We start from the raw sequence: 13,491 nt of genomic DNA on the forward strand, positions 1-13,491 counted from the left end.
TTGGTGGCTGATCACACCCTGACTTAATTGGACAAAGGCCAACCAAGTTCTGACCTCCGCAGATCTGCTTCGTTTGCCTTTTTTTTTTTTTTTTCAAACCCGCTTTTTATTTTCGCTGGCGAGACAGACTCGTCCTTCTCATTGATTTTTTTACATCTGAAGTTTGTCGAGCTGCTTGGAAAAATAGGACAATGAAAGACATCTGGCCATCCCATCCACTTTTCTAGTTGGAAACATCTGCGTGGTTGTTAGGAACTTCTTACTCGCGCTTGCGGTGAGCAGATGCGCGGGTTCTTTCCGTCTCCAGGCTAGTTCACAATTCCTGGTGGGAAAGGAGATCAGCAGGCACTAAAACCCAAACACCCTTTTCTGGACTGGGCTTTTTAGTGCCACATACTTAGGATGCCCTGATTTTTCTTCCTGTGTAAAGAATAAACTTGGGGCGTTGGTGGGGGAAGCGATGGAGAAAAGGCAGCAGCATCTCCTGCAGGTTCTTTGTTGTCTGTGTCTATCGGGATTAAAAAGTGAAGAGCTCGTTTTCTTGAACCTTGGCCATGCAGGTTGATTGACAGCTGTTCATGAGATGTAATGCTCCTCGAAAATGCAGAGTCCTCTGTCCCAAGCTGTCCTTTCTCCATTTTTAAAGCCTAAAGAAATCTGCATTAGTACAAAAAAATCCGTAATCTTTCTTCCTTTGCTTAGTACGGGGGAGCTGCGGAACTGGAGTGGCTACGACTGGAAGACATTCTTTGGTGAAGTTTGGCTTTAACGGTGGTGTGGGCTATATGTCCTGAATCACCTAGTTACTGGGACAAAAAAAACGCCCACACTGAGCTCTAGGAATTGCCGTTCGGTTCAGTAACCTCCTTGGCCAGGAGCTGAGCGAGGGAAAGCATGTAGGAGCAGCGCTCCGACAAAGCCCTCCTGCCTTGGACATGTCCACCCAGCCATCAGTGGCCTTTGGCTTCCCCGGGCCGCGCTCACCGGCCACCACGGACCTCTCCTGCCTCCTCTTGGTTACCACCTTCAGAGCTTCTCCTGTAGCAACGACTCGGTTCCGTACCGCGGAGGACCTCGGTTCGTTTTAATTAACCCCGTTACCTGATCGTTTTATTCCATCCCCTCCCAGCTCCTACATTAGGAGAATAATATGGAGCTTTCCTGGGTGTTTTCAGGTTTTGTATCCATCTTGCTTTTCCCTCCTCGTCGTCTCTCTTCCAGTCCAAGGAGAAATCCGTTCTTCATCACTCATGATCCATGAGCAGTTCCTCCTTTGTGGCTGTCCCTGCCAGCTTCCCGCAGCCCCCCATCCCATCCCCATCCTTCTTTTTTACCTTTTCCTGGGTTGCCTTTTCCAGGTAACTGGTGAGTATCTCGAGTAGCACAACTTCCAGCGTAGATTTGTGTGGTTTTTTAAGGAAAGGGGCTGTTGCACAGAGAGGAGGTGGCATTACGCTCCACCTGACTCCCAGTTTATACCCTGGGGAGGATGAACAAGCCATGAGTGAGCAGAATTGAGGTGGGAGAACGCGTTCCTTTTTCTCCATAAGGTAAGCAAACAGTTTCCTGACCTGTTTTAAGCTGCTGCAAAGGTAAAAGGCAGGATTCTGGATGTAATGCCAGGGAAACTGAGGCAGCGGCTGGCTTTCCCAAGCATGGAGAGCTGGGTTCTGGGAAGGAAAGGCAGCTGCTTTGCTGGGCAGGGAGCTCCCTTGGGAAGGTGAAGACTTCAGTCATTTTCCTCCTAGCAAGTCCTGCTGTTCTGTACTTGGTCCCTTTTTTCTTTCTTAACAAAAGGAGACTCCGTTTTCCATTTTTCCTTGGACAGCAAAAGCCTCCATGAAACCCTTTAGTTACTTGGGACGTGATAAGCTGCACTCAGCGCTTTCTGTGGAGGTTTATTTGGGATAATTGTAATATTTACAGCTTGAGTGGGATTTTCAAAGACTGTGTAAATCACTACCCCGAGTAGAAGCGGGCAGGCTGATAGCCAAGGTAAGGAGGAGGCTGCTCCACAGTCAGTGGCAGAGCTTACCACCAAATCCCACCTTCCCAAGTGCCAAGCAGCTACTCCATCTCACCGATGACTACGTTGGATTTCACGTGGCGTAACAGAGAGCTGACTTGGACACGATTTATTATTTTCAGTTCAGAAATAGAACAATCTTTTTGCTCTAGTTGTTTTATTGAAGCTTTTCGTTGTCTTCCTCGTTGAAACCCCAGACCTCGTTTGTGTGGATCACCATGTTGGGGGTGCACCCCCTTCCGTCTTTTTCGGTGGCATTAGAGGAGAAGCTTCCTACGTATTTTTGCTGGTATGGTGGTACATGTACTGTTTGGAAATAACTTGGCTTGGGAGATGTTTGTTGGTCTTGGAATGCTGACTTACAGTGCACGCATGGAAAAAGAAGCAGGAACCCAAGTGCAACAGCACGCAGCGAGAGTTTAGGGTTGGAGCTTTTCCTTTATGTTTATGCCAGTGGAATTTTGAAAAACGGCTGAAATTCTGCGTGGCATGAGAGAGGCGTGTTATCTGTGACTGAGACTTTGATGCTTTTTTTTTTATTAAATCGGGATTTTTTGCTTTCACGCCACTTCTGTGCTTCTGCTGTATTACTAGTTACTCTTACTTTACTCAGGCTGCCATCCTTTGGGGATCTGGCTGGTGCAACCACACTCCCAAATGTGAAGCCAGGGTAGGGATAAGGTCGCCTTTGTGTTAGTGAGTAATTGGATCCGAGCTGAAGTCTGTGGGTTTGGATGACAGTACTGAAATCATATCATAGAATCATAGAATGGTTTGGGTTGGAAGGGACCTTAAAGATCATCTAGTTCCAACCCCCCTGCCATGGGCAGGGACACCCTCCACTACACCAGGTTGCCCAAAGCCTCGTCCAACCTGGCCTTGAACACTTCCAGGGATGGGGCAGCCACAACTTCTCTGGGCAACCTGTGCCAGTGCCTCACCACCCTCTGAGTGAAATATTTCTTTCTTATATCCAATCTAAATCTCCCCTCTTTCAGTTTAAATCCATTGCCCCTTGTCCTGTCACTACACACCCTTGTAAAAAGCCCCTCTCCAGCTTTCCTGTAGCCCCTTTAGGTACTGGAAAGCTGCAATAAGATCACCCCGGAGCCTTCTCTTCTCCAGGCTGAACAGCCCCAACTCTCAGCCTGTCTCCATAGCAGAGGTGCTCCAGCCCTCGGATCATCTTTGTGGCCTCCTCTGGACCCACTCCAGCAGCTCCATGTCCTTCTTGTGTTGGGGACTCCAGAGCTGAACACAGTATTCCAGGTGGGGTCTCACGAGAGCAGAGTAGAGGGGCAGAATATCAAGTCTTTCAAAAAGAAAGAGCCTGGAGCTGTGCGTTGCCTGCCGTAGTCGTTCAAGGTGGGTGTTTCTCAAGGTCAAGTACTCTCAGTTTTTCAAGTGACTCTTAAGTCACAAGAGAAAAACTGGTTTCCTGTAGCTGAGAATCCCAGTTCGCTTTTAGATCTCCTCTTTCCCAATATCAACCACCTTTATTTTGTTTGGCTTGAGAGGCCTTTGCTTGTCTCTACGTTGACGTCTGGAAATAGAGAATTTTGGCCAATCGTCAGTAGTGTTTAGAACTTAATTGAGGGTAAAAATTGAGGCAACCTTCTCAGAAAAATTCCCAGAGGATAATATACCTCTGCCCAAATTAAAAGGCTTTTTCTTCTGTCTGTCTGTCAGCTCTTCTGAGGCAGCTCAGCATGTGCGTGCTTCGCCGTGTTCTGTGCCGTGAGCTGCTTCGCGCTCCGCAGCCATGAGTCCCACCGCCGGTACCTCCTCCTCAATCTGTATGAAGTCATCTCTCTACCAGTTCCTCAGCTAGTTTTCCATGCTGCTTTTTTCCTCATCACAACACGAGTCAAGACTCTATCTGCTGTTGACCACGTCCAATGATGTCACTGTCGCACAAACTATCCAGATACTTGGCCGTGCAAAAGGAAATGGTGTTTTCTTCCAACACCTGCTTCAGCTTTCCTTCAGCCATCCTCTTCGTCTTGTTTGGTGCCTTGGACTGTCTTTCCAGCTGCTGTTCGTCCCGTATTCACGTTTCACGTGCTCCTGCAACACAAGTAATATTTGACTAAGCTTTTTCTTGGTAATTTTGTTTAAAAGTCATTAGGCTCAACTGGTTGATGGTAGCTTAAGGGGTCCTTTTATGTGTCTAAAGCTGTGCAAGGGCAGACAGAAAACTCAGCACCAAATTTGGCCGTAAAAGGCTGTCTAATCTGGACCTCTAGCTTCTGAAAGTCAGAGATAATCCCCAGGAGTTTTAACTTGGCATTATTTGGACATCTTAACCATCCTCGTTGCGTGTAGCATTGTGACCAGGCTGCCCGGTCAAGTGAAGGCTGCTGTCTACTCAGGCCCAGAAATCACTTATGTGCCCTTTAAAACAATTCTTGTCGTATTCTGGACGCCTTTCTTCACCCTGGCCCACCCCACAGCAGCGTGCACCCCAGGGCTGCCTTCCCTCTAGCATTTCATCTGCCTTTCAAGGAGGAGGACTCTCTCTTTTTGACATATTTATAATCAGACCCGTTGTATAGTCCATGGAAAATTCCTCCTAAATCTTCTCCCGTCTCAGGTTAGTGGTTTTTTTTTTGATTATTATTATTATTTTTTCTTTTTCGCCGTCCCTCTTAGCTTTCCACCAGACTGGAGGGCTCGTTAAAACATACTGTACAGGAAATCGAGAGAGGCGCAAGAATGGGACCCTGCTCGCCAAGTAGGGAAAGTTGGCAACGCTCCTCCAGCAGGGAAATTCCTTGGCTTCGAGGAGCAGCTTCGTAGAGAGAGCGCGCTGTCGAAGAGGCATACGGGGCACCAAGCGGCCACTCCACAAATAAATGGCCTTTTGGATATTCACACCTTACGTTGAGGTTCTGTCGATCACGATCAACTATTGCGTTCGGATTCGTTTGAACGTAAGAGTTGGGAATTTAGGGTTTGATCTGAGCGGTCTTGAGATCGAACCGTGAGTGTTGGGAGGGAGATGATGAGTTCTGGGCATAAAGAAGTGAACAGCGTCTGTACTGGGAGTACTGGTGCTTCCAGCAGAACTTGCCTCCACTCTCGGACAGCACAGGCAGAGCAGAAATGAACTTCTCTGAAAAAACTCTCTCCTTAGTTACCGCTTTGTCGAGCCAACGTCAACGGCACCGTCTTTCAGGCCAGAAAGAGATGGAAGTCCGGACGGGAGAATTTATGGCTCTGTGCTGTTTTGGCTGGGGATGTGCTGTTGGGATGGGGAGAAGGAGAGGGGAACGATGAAAATACCCTGTGTGGAAACACTCTGAGTTAGAACACATCTGAGTTAGAACACATCTGCGTGAGGTGCAGTCGAGGTTGGCTCGCTAGTAGGAATTTGGTGAGATGGAAAGGGAAAAAAAAAGTGCTTCTGTGTGTAAGAGTCTATATGAAAAAAGGAAAGTATGGAAGCGTAGCGAATCCGTAACGAAGGAACTTCTGTTGTGGTTGCTGAGGACATGGTGTTTGGGCCCTGCAGAAAACTTTTTCCCCCTCCCTGGGAGGAAACAGGAAAGCTCACGTGGGATTCTCTCCCGTTCATAAACCAGTTTTGTGGTAGGACAGTCAAAATTAAAACTTGTAAGCTGCGTGTTTGATTTTTTTTTTACTGAAAATACTGTGACGTCTGCATGTATGTGATGTCAGACGTTTGGTTGTTGGGTTTTATGTTTGTGGACCCGTTTGGTACTTGGCTTTTAGAAGTACGCAATGCTTGGGTCATATTCTAAATAATTATAGCAGAGCTGTGGGTAGGAGAGGTTGTGCTTCGTACGGAAATGTGGGGTTTGAGAACGGGCTTTCGGTTCGGAGCTGTTCCCTCCCTCCTGGCCTTTTAACCCTTCCAGTTTCAAAATTGTCTCTTACAGAAAATGCCTGACTAGGGGGACAGGAGAGTCCGACAGACTTTCTGTGATTTCCCAAAACCTGCAGTAGTGCGTGCGTGACATCGACTGTTATTTTGTCATAAAGAATCAGCACTTGTCAACCCAGAACTATCTGCAATATATGTATAATCCCCCACTTCAAGGCTTTTTTTTTTGTCAAAAAAAAAAATTTTCCATCTTCATCATTCCACCCAGTTCTTATGTACAGATTAGTTCAATTAAGTATTTTGGCTTGAGATAGGGTTGATGGCCAAATGAAAGAGTCCTCAGAACTTCCATTTTATACACCTTGGTACCTAAAGGTCTTAAGGGAACTTGTCTATGTAAACCTGGGGGGGTGGGGGGGGTGTATATACATTAGATGCCCCATCCCTGGAAGTGTTCAAGGCCAGGTTGGATGAGGCTTTGAGCAACCTGGTGTAGTGGAGGGTGTCCCTGCCCATGGCAGGGGGGTTGGAACTGGATGATCTTTGAGGTCCCTTCCCACCCTAACCATTCTGTGATTCTAAGATGGTGCTTCTTCAGAAAGATAAGTTGGTGTATGTATAGTTTCCTTCTTACAGCGCAGTAACGGTGCGCAGCATTTGTTAGAGGATGAGGGGTCAATAGCTTGGGTGTTGACGGGCGCCGTGCGATATCTTAACATCATCCGTGCACCTTGCCTTGACCCACACACAGCGAGAGTGTTGGTGCTGGAGTCGCTGGGCTTGACGTTGCATCCACAATCTCACGTTTGCCGCAGTCGGAGTTTGCCGGGGACTCTCCAATAGGAATTGCCACGCTCCAGACTAAACATCTGAGGAACTGTTTTTCAGCTGCCAGGAAAACTTGGCCGAGATGGTCCTGGGTGGCCATCTGTTGGGGTACAGGCAGAGAGCCAACAGCGTTGCGCCCTTCAGCCTACCGTGCTCGTGGACTTCCATCTGAAGCCTGGCAGCTGGTCGCTGGCGGTGGAGGAGCCCTGCCTTGGACTTGGGTCGGCATCGCCGCAGGTGCACGGGCTCATCGAAAGGCCGGTCTCCGAAAAACAGCTGTTGGGCTTTGTAATGTCAGAAGGTTGGAATCCACTTAGTGACAACTGAACAATTAAGGACAATTATGCTTTCAGCTACATTAACGAGTAACGGGGTGGTAAGACCTTGGAAGCAAATGACCCGTTGTCGAACACCCGCGTAATTTGTGACTCATGGCATCGTTGGAAGGGCGTTTGAAGTTCTCTTTGTCTCGGTAATATGGACTGCATAAATCTTTTCCCCCATTTTTTTCCAGTTTTGCACACTCAGTTATTCCTTTTATGTGCCTGAATACTGTGAGTTCCATTCTTCTCTCTCCTTTAAATGTTTGTCTCGGCGTAAGCCATCTCCCAGCTGGGTCCACCCGTTATGTTCACAGCGTTGGCTTTGGTCTGCGCTGGTGGCCGTGCGTTCATTATTATTGAATTAATGACTTAGTGTAATTAGTAGGTTCTATCTGTAGCAGTAATACTCCAGTGTTTTAACTTTGTCGGAGAATAGAGCTGCTCAGTCAAGTACATCACTATATATTGCTCTGAAAATGACTGTTTCTCGTTGACGATGACTTGAGTGAAGGACTCAAGAAGGTAACACTGACTAGTGGTCAAGTGACATTCTGAAATTTGCACTCTGGTGCTTGTGCTACTCCTGTACATGTTGTCATACTTCAGGAGAACATCTTCTTCAGTGTCCAGGTTAACTATTTCCTCCTTTCAGCTCTGTCAGCTCAGCTGAATGATTTTCTCTTTCTTAGTGTCCCTCAGGAGTGAAGCTGAATTCTTCTCATTAAATCCGCTAACACTAAAAATAAGTCTAAATCTCAGGTGGGATGAAAATGAAAAATTGTTGGTCAAACACAGTGGTTTTCCCTAATGTAAACTGGGGGATGATTGCTCCTGCTGGATAGCTCTTGTAGGCTGTCCTTACAGACATGCCATCGTGTCATTCACTTCTGTAGGTACTGTCTTGTTAAAATGCCAACATTAAATATCTCTTCTGAAACCAAATCTGGTGTTTAATAATATGCAGAGGTGCTCATTTGTTGTGGCCAACACCTTCCGTGTTTGACCTAATCTACCAGAGCTGTGTGTTTCCAGACACATCAGCCTTCCTGGATGAAGGGACAGCAGTGCCACGTCCGTGCGGGTGGGTCAGTAACAGCTGGAACCCACACACGTCGAGAAACCAGCAAACCCAGCCCCGGGTCTACTGGAACCGCATCAGGAGAGAGACTGAAGAAGTTGAAGAAGAATTTTGCCTTTTATACCTGGAAAGAGGTTCATTGGGTTTAGAAGGGAAAGAGGCCCAGCAATTCCTTGTTGCACCTCTTCTGTGGGCCAATGGGAACATCTGAGAGCTAAAAAGAAATTGTTTCAGTTCCAATAAATTCAGAAATCTTCTTGCACTTCTTTATGTGCAAAGCCTCCAGCTTTGACGTTTTGATGGAGCTTCATCTCTTCCTTCCTCTGCTTCTCATTTGTCCTTTTAGGCTTCGGATGGTTTATTGTATCAGGCCAAACGCCCGCTCCGGCCGGTGTCCTCCAGCCGTATCGTCGGGATTTCAGAGCTCCATCTGTACAGAGCAGAGGAAGGTTGCTAAGGCAGTAGAGGACCGAACTCTCGGCATTAACTGGTCATCAGCGCTGGTTTGTGGTGTTGGGGGTCTGCTCAGGCTCATGGAGGTTCAAGAGGAGTCAGTGAGAAGTGTGCTTGTGTCTGTTGCCTTTTACAGGAAAAGATTTCACGTACCTTGTTGGGTTTTCCAGTGTGTTGCCATCAAAACGTTCTCGTACCTCAGCGTTTTTTCAAGTAGCAGGTTACCGTGCCCCACCTCTTCACAACTGACGTTTTTTCCTTGGATTTTTACGATGTGTTTTCACGACTGGTAATTACATTAATGGAAAAGCTTAGCTGCATCAGCTTCAGCTTTTCACAGCTCTCCTCTCCAGCTGGAGAGCGATGTTGGCTCCGGCCACGTCAGTACGGCGTAGCCCTTCAGCTTGAAGCTCTTCGGGAGGGAGCCGTTCCTTCTGCTTCTCCATAGGCAGGAACCATGCAGCAGATTGCATGTTGGTGGCACATGGAAGTCCTTCCTCAGTGGTAGCCAAGCTCCACGTCTTCCATCAACTCGGGAGAGCCATTTGTCTCTTGACTGCTCTTCTGCTTTTAGCAAGGCACGCCTCCCAGCTCCAGGTCATCCCGTATGGAACGGAGCCGCGTCCCGTCTCGATGTCGTGCTCTTCTGCCTGGCTGGTGCCGTAGGCTTTGCAGACTTGCAGAGGCTTACGGCGGATAAAGCGATGACTCGAGCGTAATTGTTGTTGACAGCAGCCAGCGAGCCGCTCGGTGAAGGTGACGGCTGTGGCTGGGAGTGGAGATGAGCGCCGGCCACGCCGTGCTCCTCTGGCACGTCTGCTGTGGCAGTAGAGGGTTCCACACGGGTGGGAAGAAATTGCTTTCCCAGTTGAAAACTAAGCCACTGTTTATACGTCTCCCTTCACCTAAGTGAAAGGAACAGCTGGCATAGTAGGTGGGTGCCCAACAGCACAGAAGATGGTTGAGCCTCTTGGATGACAGCAAATGAGGGAAAAAGGTGAAGAAAGTCTATTCCAGGAAGAATTTTGTTAAGCTTTCATGATGAAGAAACTGTTCTCCTTGGCTTTTCCTTTTTCCAATGCCACCTGCAGTTTGTCTACTTATAAATACAGTTTTCTGGTTCTGTCACCTGGAGAGGAGAATCATCTCGCGTTGCTGGTCCCGTCACACCAGAGGGTCAGAGCTTCCACGGCCAAGAGGTGCTGAGAGAGCAGTGTGAGGTCCACAGCAGCAGCGGTGGTCAGCCCTCCCCTTGTCATGGACATGTTCTCAGGTCAGCTTAGAAAGTCTACGAGAAGGTTCGACGTTTCAGGGTTGAAATAAGACAGAAGAAGTGTCGCTCTGACTCGCACAGGTAGAGTCTCTTTCTTTGAACTCTATTTTTTGCTGCAGTTATTCCTGGTTTTACTGATAATTTGTGAGGACTGTTCCTCTACCGTCCACCTCCCCCAGCCCCATGCTTTGACATTCAACCGATTATTTATTTTTTAACCTTATTTCCAAGAGGCCAGCGGTGGGGTGGGCGTGTTTCTGCTTCTGGTGCCGTGTCAATTGCCCGGCCGGCTTACGGATGCGTCCTGCTGCTGTGTCTGGTGTCAAGGTGTGAGACGAGGAAATAATCTTCCTCTAAGGCACATGGTAGTTATGACTTTGAGTCGCATCTGGAGCTCGCTGGGAAGAGCTCTCTGTTCCCAGGTGCCCAGTGGTCCGTGCACTTGATGTTTCCTGGGACTCTTCTGAACTAGGCATCCAGTGAACAGTATAGAGTAGAATGTGTGATTGCACAATTCTATGATCTTGTGGTCCCCTGAGCGTGCAGAGCACTGCCCTAGTGCTCCTGCCAGTCCCCTCCAGCCCTCCTGTCCCAGGTAGGAGGCTTCACTCTCTCTGTGCCTGCAAACATCTGATAGAAGCTGGCACAGATCACAGAATGGTTTGGGTTGGAAGGGACCTCCAAGATCATCCAGTTCCAACCCCCCTGCCATGGGCAGGGACAACCTCCACTACACCAGGTTGCCCAAAGCCTCATCCAACCTGGCCTTGAACACTGCCAGGGATGGGGCTCCTAGATGCCTGGGAGTAAGGAATCCAAACCAGGACTGAAATAGTTTTAAGCTTAATTAATGAGCACTGGGGGGGCTACATCTCTGTTAAAGCAACTTCCTCGAGCGTTGAAAATTCCTAACAGTGGTCTGCTGCTGAAAATACCTGTTTAAAGAGTTCAGGCCCTGGCACTCTTCTGAAGCCTTTAGGGATCTCAGGGGGATCTCAGCTGCCCAAAAATACAGGCAACTCTTCTTCCAGCAAGTTCCAAGTTAGCAAATGTGTTATGAACGCATCTGATGTTTTCAAAATGTGGTAGACTTTAAAGGTGCTCTCCTTTCGGAATTGCCTTGTCCTTTTGTAATGCATTATTCAAATTAGGAATCCAAGGACTTCCTGCGTGGGCTCCTTTGTGAAATGAAAATGATTTTGATGGATTTAATGATACCTGAAGGCACGAGTACTTTTAGGGTTGTTCATGCAGAGCTCTCTGATGTTCCTAGGAGAATGTCTGACTTGGGAAGTCATGCCCTCTGCGCTTTTACCAGCTGGAAACTTTGGAAGTGAAGGGCTGACCCCTCTAAGAGTCCTCACGTACCCAAACGTGTGTTAGCAGCAGCGCAGGCGTCCAGGTACGCGATTCAGCAGTGGACCAGTCTGGAAATTGTTCCTGACTTACTTTTTCTCATCTGCAAACTGAACACCAGAGCCTCTAATGAAGCTTTTTCCATACTTTCAGGCATTTATACCTCTGATGGTCTTGCAAAATGTGACTTTTTTCCTTCTTTCAGATTGGATATTAGGAAAAAATTTTTTACCATGAGAGTTGTAGAACACTGGAACAGGTTGCCCAGAGAGGTGGTGGCTGCTCCATCCCTGGAGACGTTCAAGGCCAGGTTGGACGAGGCCCTGAGCAACCTGATCTAGTTGGAGATATCCCTGTTCCTTGCAGGGGGGTTGGACTAGATGACCTTTGAAGGTCCCTTCCAGCCCTAACCATTCTATGATTCTATGATTCTTGTTTTTCATCTTTTGTTATGGTTGTGTTTAGTGGGCTCACTCCATGAATGATTTGAGCGTCACGTCTAACATCACGATTGCTCCTGCAGTTACGACAGGAGCCGTCGTGCTCTTACACTGGTATTTAATGGAAGAACTTGGTGTTGTGTGAATTAAAAAAGGAATGGGTTTGCTTGCTTCGTGTGTACCTGCTGTGTGACCCGCCATCTTCTGCTGTGTGTCCTGTGCTGGTTGTAACCAGGCGCGTAAGACAGCGGTCGGGGCCCTTGAAGAGTCAGACCCAAATGCTTGAGTCTTCTTCATCTTTACAAATAAATTACGGCCCTTACCTGATAGAATGTTTTCGTGGTGTTGAAATGCAAAAGCTTCAGTTTAACACTGACCAGGGGCACAAATGCGTCTCATTCCACTATTCTGGAGAGAAAAAAAAAAAAATAATTATTTATCACTTATAGATTTATTAGCAGCATCCTGATTCATGGTAAAAAGCCTCAGCCTGTGCCAAGATCCTTTCTCTCCATGGTCATTCCTTGCCCATCTCCACTTTCAACTCTTGCTCTCGGGTCGTTCGTGCGAGCGGAACACGCCGGCGCGGCCAGGTGGCACCCGCAGCTGCCCGCCGTGGGGGTGCCCGGCCACGGCCGTGCCTTAGCAGCAAAGGATATTGAGAAAATTCACATCTATATTATTTTTCTTCTTGTTCACTCCCTCGTTCTGCGAGGAGGGAAACAAAACTGAACCGCTTCCTCTCCTAGGAGTAATCGTTGTGGGATTTGTTGACGGATAAATCTCTTCTTTAGTGAAAACTTTGGGTTTTTGAAAGCAGGAGTTGTTGCTAAGCCATTCAAGAGGGGAGTCATTTTTCTGGAAGGATCCAATTTCCACTTCAGGAAGCTGGGAGAGCCCTTCTCCCTAGGCAGGCTCTCCAGTTGCTGTTGGCTGTCCATGCCCGGGCACCGCCACGGCACTTCTCCTTCAGGTTATCGCTCCGGGCAGGTAGAAGAAAAGACTTTCCTGCATGGATCCAGAAGAATTAAATTTTGTCGTTAGTCTAGTTGATGTTTTAACAGCCCGATGGAAACGCAGCGGTTACTTCTAGTACAGCAGCGACGCTGCCGACACGTATAATTTACATTATCCAATTATTTAAAAAAAAACACAGCTAAAACCGATGTGCGGAAGCTCGCGGATACCTGCCCCGTGGTCGTCATCCCCCCTTGCCATGTGCCATGGCTCCTCATGGATCTTGGGTCTTCTTGGTGGAGGGCGTCAGGCAGTGTCTGGCTCCATGGGCAGCGTTGTGTGGTGGTCCCTTGGGTTGATTAACTGGTTTTGTCTATCTAGCACAACTCCTCGTGGTGATACGGCACGGAGGGAAGCAGCAGCTACAACGAGGGACGCCTTAATCATCAGACCATCGGCAACGGCCGGAACAGCCGGGCGGCAGTCACCTGTCCATGGGCGATGCCCCGCTCCAGCTAAAACCGAGCTAAAAATAAGGTGAAGAGCAGATGAGCCGGGGCACGGCCGGCCAAGTCCCGAGGCCCGTGTTAAGCCAAAGCAGAGCCGTGAGCTGGTATTAGCGGTGGCAAGGCGAGGTGTTGGCGTGTTCCTTAGGCCGTGGGGCGACGCGGGAAGTAGGCTCTGACTTGCTACGCTCCATTACTGCTCCTCTGTGCTGCAGTAGGGGATGTGGAGAGCAGCCTTCCTGGGCTCTTGGGCTTCTCAAGGTCCAAGGAGAAGCCAGTAGTCCTCAAGCAAAGAGTGAGTTTGATCGTGAGACTGAGTCGTCTTCTTTTTGACGGTCATCCACTAGACGTGGAGTTATCTGACATGACTTGTGACCCCTCCTGCGAGTCCATCCGACGACCCA

At 48.3% G+C, this 13,491-nt stretch overlaps 1 protein-coding gene across 1 annotated transcript in view; it reads left to right on the top strand.

The window, feature by feature from the left end:
- Positions 1-13,491, top strand: part of ADAMTS3 (ADAM metallopeptidase with thrombospondin type 1 motif 3) — a 96,710-nt gene that overhangs the window by 47,565 nt on the left and 35,654 nt on the right. The window lies entirely within an intron of this gene.

Source organism: Tauraco erythrolophus, chromosome 5, assembly GCF_009769465.1.
Source record: "Tauraco erythrolophus isolate bTauEry1 chromosome 5, bTauEry1.pri, whole genome shotgun sequence".
In the NCBI taxonomy this organism is placed as follows: Eukaryota; Metazoa; Chordata; class Aves; order Musophagiformes; family Musophagidae; genus Tauraco; species Tauraco erythrolophus.